The following is a 7,311-nucleotide window of genomic DNA, read 5'->3' as shown; positions in this document are numbered from 1 at the left end:
AAGAGGCTGAGGCAGGAGCACAACATCAAGTGAGAGGCCAGTCTGGACCATGTAAGTCCAAGCCAGCCTAAGCTACATGGCAACACTGTCTCAACAAAAGTAAAACAAAGTGGCTGATAGATCGGGGCTGGGGTGGTAGGCTCCCCACATTCATATGGACAGGCAACCTGGGGGACATAGAGAAATGATGTCATAAGAACTGCTTATTGGCTTATTCTCTGCAGCTTGTTTAGCTTATACAATCCAGGACCATCTGCCCAGGTGTGGCATCATCCGCATCAATCATTAATCCAGAAAATGCCCCCACAGACATGTCAATAAGCTAATCTGATGGAGGCAATTTCTCAATTGAGGTTACTTCTTCCTGCGTGACTATAGTTTGTGTCAAGCTGACAAAAAGTTACTGGCATACGTATCAAAACTCTACCTCCTAAAATCTCCTCTTCCTGCTTTAGAGCAAAGGCCTCCAAAGTCTACCCACCAATTTATCCATCCACTCACCTACCTATCCATCTACCATCCACCCACCCACCCATTTATTTATCTAACTGTCAACCTATCAACCCACCCACACACCTATTCATCCATCCACCCATCTACCTATCCATATATCCACCCAACCACCCATCTACCCACATATAACCCACCACCTGCCTATACATGTTTCTAACTACTCACCTACCCACGTGCCCTTCCATTCATCTATCCACCCATGCATTTATTCATCCATCAACCAACCAACTCATCCATCCACACACCCTTCCACCCACCCATCCATATTCATACCTACCCATCTATCTATCTATCCACCTACCATGCATACTTTTCCATTTTCCCCTTTAATTTCCCTCACTAGTGCCTGTTTGATTATTTCTTCCTTCTCATACTTTGCTATTAATTTCTAAAAGCAATTTGTGAAAGCCTACTACTCTAAGAACCATTGAAGTCACAGTTGAGAAGCTTGACAATATCACCAAGGCCGACTATGAAATGCAAACATTGGCAAAAGTTTTTAGCATTTCAGAAAATCATGAAAATGCCAAGGTAAACTCATTGCTATTGCAAATTTAATCCCTCCCCTCCTTAAAAGCTAAAAATCCCCCCTCTTTGCCCAGCAGGAGATGAGCAAGCCTAAAGTGGGGCCATGCAAGGCTACATTAGGCCAGTTCCTTCCTGTCCCCAAACTCAGCATGGGAGAGAAGTGGGCAGTCCTCTCTTAACTTTTCTCATCCCATTTTAAAATCAGTATTAAAATGGAGAAAATAATAGTTAACCCAGTGCCCTACTGTTTTCACCCCTGGTAATCATGGACGTCAGTCTCCTTTTCAAAAATCATTTCCTCATGAGCATTTCTTAAATCTCTTGGGATAGGGAAAACTGCCCTGGAAGTATTATATTGAAAGCCTATGAGAAAGAAGAGTTTGAGATTAGGAAGTGATATACCATTAGCTCCCAAGTCTCCATACCTGTACCAAGGCCAGTACCAAGGCCAGCCATGGTACACATTACAGTTGCTAACACCTCCTCTCACCATCGGCTCATATCTCTAGTCCCTCTGGGATGTACTTGTCACCCAAATTTACCTCTAGAGTATGACTGTTTATCTTAATTGCATTCTGCTAATTAATCCAAAATACAGTGCTCTTTATATCACTTAGCGATCTGGCAAGAACCAAGTCACCACGCAAATAGTTTAACTGAATAGACTCCAGTCCTTTGCACATTTACAGAGAGGATATATAGGCAACTAAGAGAACAACAGGGGTGGTCAGCTCTTGGAGAAGGTAACCCGCATGGAAAGATGTTAGCCATCTAAAACTTGAGGGGACAAAGAAAGGAAAGAGTGTCTGAGGGGTGGGAAGCATAGATGGGCCACTGCTCTGTTGAGTAGAAATGTGGGGGACACAGATGAAAAATGCCCTGACCTTTCTCTCCTGTCTCCTAGGAGTGGGGAGTGAGACAGGCTAAGGTGAGGATTGAGATATGCTGGGTGTGAGAGTGAGGTACCCTTGGGTGGGAGGATTTCACATTTTACTTTCAATGTCCCAGTCTCCTCCTCTGTAAAGTTAGACAGTATCTACCTAAATACACCATGCTAAGGGTAATGCACCCACAACATGCAGCTCATGACTGAAACACATAAGCATACCCTTCTTGTCATCATCATTTGTGTTTCCCTTAAGCACTATTATTTAGTTCCATGATGGATGCATCCACAAGGGCTCTCCACCCCAATCTGTCCTCCCCAAGATGAAGGCATCCTTTCCAGAACATACCACCCTAGACATTGCCCTCAGGACTTTCTTGGATTGTTCCAGTGATGGCAGGCTTAGCTTAATGTCTGTTCCAATGCCAGAAAAGGATTTTGTTATGGGGTCAAAGCACCAATGCATTCATGTTTTCTAAAGACTTTGTACCCTGGAGTTACAGGGTGACCCCTGCTAATTTAGAAAGGTCAGGAATCTCTGCCTCATGAAAGTAAGAGATGGTTGGATTTGGATTTTTTGGTGTTTGGTTTTTGGTTTTGTTTTGTTTTGTGTTTTTTTTCCATCATATCAATTCATTATTGCACATTAAATGGAAAATATAATCAAAGTGCCAGCACACCAAAGCCAATTTTTAAGAATGAAGAGATAGATGGAAATTAACTCAATAGTTAAAAAAGCTTTGTACAAAGAACCTGATAACTTCACTGCTATGCTGGTGAATTCTACCTACTATGTGAGAAGCTGATCATATCAATTTCTCAAGATCTCTCCAGAAAACAGAACAGAGGAGGGCATATTCCAACTCACTTTCTAAGACTATCATTTCCCCGATAACAGAATTAGAAAACAACATTTCAAATGAAGGAAGCTATAAATGTCTCATGAGCATAGAAGCAAACATCATTAACACAATTTCAGAGAGTGAATTTAGCAATATATTGTAAAAGATAAAAAAAAAAAAAAATCTCTGTGATATTAGGCTATAAGAAGGTGCATGTAGCCGAGTGGTGGTGGCGCACGCCTTTAATCCCAGCACTCAGGAGGTAGAGGCAGGTGGATCTCTGTGAGTTTGAGGCCAGCCTGGTCTCCAAAGTGAGTTCTAGGAAAGGCGCAAAGCTACACAGAGAAACCCTATCTTGAAAAAACAAAAACAAAAACAAAAAGGTGCATGTATATATTTTTCATCAGAGACACTGTAGAAGCCATGGTTGTGGAATAAATAAAAATCATCTAGAGTTACAGAAAAAAAAAGAGTAACTGAAGGAAACTACAGTAAGAAAGAAGGGCATATGCACACATACACACATAGCACACACACACATAGTACACACACACACACACACACACACAATATGTATACCCCCATACATACACACATAGCACATACACATATACATGCACTACACACACACATACACAGAAGTGGAGTTACACAAGGAAAGAAGAGATAGAATGAAGGAAGACATTTTCTTCAAACAAATCATAGACAAAATTGTGCCTATTCAGTGGTCCACCTCAATCCACAGATCTAAGAATTTCAACAAAGGCCAAAAAAGGTGACATATTAATATAGTCATGCTTTGGCTCATCATTTCCAAACTCCTGACATGCATTAGGTATTCACAGAAAATACTCATAGTGCTCATGGGTGCCACACTTCAGAATGATATTGGTTTCTCATTGTTATTGAAAGTCAAATACTTTTTTAATTCTGAAGAAAAAAATGCCAACTTTCCAACTAAGCATTCTACACCCAACAATAAAATGTTTCTCAAGAATAGATATTAAGTGAGGCTGCATATATGGTTCAGTGGCACTCATTGCTCTTGCAGAGGATCTGGGATCAGTTCCAATCACCCACATCCCCTAATGGGGTTCACAGTCCAAGAGGATCTGACACCCTCTTTTGGCCTCCAAGTACAAGTACATACATGTACATACCCACACAGAGAAACACCCACATATACATAATTTAAAAATTAGCAAACAAAACCTACATTAAATAGGTACTTTCTCACAGTGTTTCCAGTCATTTCCCACCATCCCCACTTACTGACATTGATTGTGGTACTTAGCACAATTTGAACCTCTTGAGTTTGTTTACTTTCTTACTATGTTGTGGGTTTTTTCCCTCCAATGTCCATATGTTGAACTGAATTAATGGAAATGATTTTGAATAAACTTGAAGATGTTTACTAACCTTTAAAAAAATAGGTTCTTTCTAATGTTCAAAAGGTAGAAAATCCATCACAAACAAGCCTTCCCTTCAGAACTGGGAAGGAATTAAACCAAATGAAGATATTGATGGTTGTGTTGTGAAAACTAAATGGCACATGTATGTGGTTTATATTCAGGAGCTCTGTGCAGTGCTGGGCAGCTCAGCAAGGCAATGCAAGCCTCTGTGACATGGGCCTTGGGACTTCAAAGGACTGAGGATGGACATAGAGTGGACTCTACTGAGCAGCATTGTGGGTTGATAGTGACATCTTTTGAAATCAGACATTGGTCATGATGCTGGTGAATTTACCTGGTTGATGAACCCATGAACAGAAATGTTGTTACTGTTATTGAAAGAGAGCTCTATACTCAGTGTTATATACTTTGTTATATACTCTATAACAAAGTACCTCTGTAGGTTTCTTCTCAACATGTCAATCCAACTAAAGAGACATGTTTACCTTGAATTATTAAAAATGCTAGTCTACAAGGATCCTCTAGGCATGATCATTCTAGAGTAGTGAACAAAAAGCTAAACTGGCCCCCAATCTGTGCTTCATGCTAAAGTGGACTCCACAGAAAAAGAACTTATAAACCAAAATAATAAACATGTGAAACTAGCTGAATTGATTACTGACATCCAGAATCCAATGCTACTTAGAACCCAAATCACAGTTCCTATCAAAGACAATGATTTATCCAAGGAGACTAAAACCCTCCTACCTGGCCCTTTCTTTGCTAGACAACACCATCATGTCATTTTCACTCCAAGATTTTGTTTACCCAACTCTTCACTATTTTTCTATTTCTGGGGATAGAACTCAGAGTCATTGCTCTACCAGTGAACCATGCCCTAGCCCCCTACTGGGTGATTCTAAGAAGGTACTCAACCACAGAAACACACTCCCTGCCCCTCACTGGGGGATTCTAGGTAGGTGCTCTACAATGAGCTACACCCCTAGCCCCATCTATTTATTTTATTTTAAGACAGTGTCTCATTAAGTAGCTCAGGATTTCCTGAACTCCCTTTGTATGCCAGACTGACCTTGAATGTCTGATCCTCCTACTTCAGTCTCCCAAGTAGTCATTATCACAGGCTCTGCCACTGGGCCCAGCTTCTAAGACAGTTTTTATGTATCATTTTCTTTTCTGGTATGCTGGAGTTTACACTATACCCTGTCATTATGGAAATCATGCTGAGTTACCTTCAAGGTTGAATTTCATTGTTGAAATGACTGACTAGTAAAGATGGAGAAACAGAAAGAAACTTAAAGTTTTTGTCCCTTTTCAGAAGTCAATTTTTTATTATCTCTCATTTTAATTCAAGCAATTACTGTGACTTAAGTGATTATATTTTTCCTAGATAGAAGATTTCTAGAATTATAATTTTAACAGAAAATAATGCTAATAAAATTGTTTCAAGTGAGTTTCCTTGCTTCTGGCCCAGGCTGTTAAGTGGTAATAAGAAAAAAGTTGAACTGGTGACCTCCTAACATCTGCCAGAAAAGCTGGGTCATGGGTACACCCCTGCCTAGACTTCTGGAGATGTGTGTAGATAGGCAGATGTAGAGAATCTCAAGGTGCTGGGGCAGAAATTCAAGAAGGAACATCTCTGAAGAGCCCATGTCAGATGCAGAAAACTGAAATGCCATTGACGGATTGTTGGCGGCCTACTACAGACAAGTTAAGACACTTTGAGAATCAGAAATTTATTTTAGCTTTATCCCCATAAACTCTCCCAAATCTTCATAGTTAATATCAGAGAAAAAATCCTTTGTGCTTCTGGCTGTGAGGGGAAAGGCCTGCTTTGAAATACACCAGAAATAGCCAAGTGTTTGGTACTAGGCCTGCTAGTACACTCCTGTAATCCCAACCCTTAAAAAGAGGAAAAAGCAACTCAAGTTGAAGGTCAACCTCAGGTAAAAAACAAACCCTGTCTCACAACACACAAAAAAGGGTCTAGTTCTAAAGAGATGGCTCAGTAGTTCAGGGCACTGGCTATTCATGCAGAGGATCTAGGTTTAGGTCCTGGCACCAACATGGTGGATCACAACCATCTGTAACTCATTGCCAGAGGATTTGGCACTTTCTTCTGGCTTTTGTGGGAACCAAGTACACACCGTTATAGAAACACACATGAAGGCAAAATATTCATGCACATAAATAAAAATGTTCAAAATATCAGAAATGAAGAAGGAAGGGATGAGGAAAGAGGGAAGAGAAAGGAAGGGGAAGGGGGCAAGAGGCCTACACAGAGGAAGGGAAATGCCCTACTCCCAACCCTTTAACATCTCACACAAAGGGAAAGAAACACCTCAATTACCAACAGAGCCACTTCCCCAGCCTAATGGGTATATGAAAGCTGGTGAAGGTCTGAAGTGCGCAGTCAGTGGCTCAGCCTCTTTGCAAAGCAAGGAACATACCCTTAGGCCTAAAGAAAGAAGGCCCTCTACCACCTATGCAATTATGATATGTATTATAAAATCTAAGATGAACTATACCTTAACAAAGAATAGAAATCATATAATATCTGTTCTGGGACCACAAGAGAATTAAACTAGAAACCAATGAAAGAAATATGGCTGGAAAATCTCCCAGATACTTAAGCAACACATGGGCCAATGAAGAAATAAATCTCAAGAGAAATTAAATGTTTTGGACAAAATAAAACTAAAAATACACTTTATTGAAATTTGTGAGATGTAGCAAAAGCACATTCAGAGGAAATTTATACCATTGAATATAGGTACTTAAAAATTAAAAATCTATACACAATAATTTAAGTTTTTCACCCTTGGAAACTAGGAAATAGGATAAAATTAAAGTCAAAACAAAAAAAAAAGAAATTAAAAAAGAAGCAGAAATCAATAAAAATGGAAATAGAAAGAAATGTAGAAAAAAATCAATTATGCCAAAGCTAGAATTTTGTTACTGCTATTAAGGTTTGGTTTGGTGGGCAGTCTTGTTGTATTGGCTGTTGTTTTCTTGTTATTGTTGTTTGAGGCAAAGTCTCATGTGCCCCAAGTGGCGCTCCAACTCACTATGTAGGTAAAGCTGACTTTGAACTGATCTTCCTCCTCCACCTCCCTTGGAGGAGTTCTAGGAT

This window comes from Onychomys torridus, chromosome 1, assembly GCF_903995425.1.
Source record: "Onychomys torridus chromosome 1, mOncTor1.1, whole genome shotgun sequence".
NCBI lineage: Eukaryota > Metazoa > Chordata > Mammalia > Rodentia > Cricetidae > Onychomys > Onychomys torridus.
The sequence above is the reverse complement of the archived record's forward strand: the minus strand, read 5'-3'. Positions refer to the sequence as shown.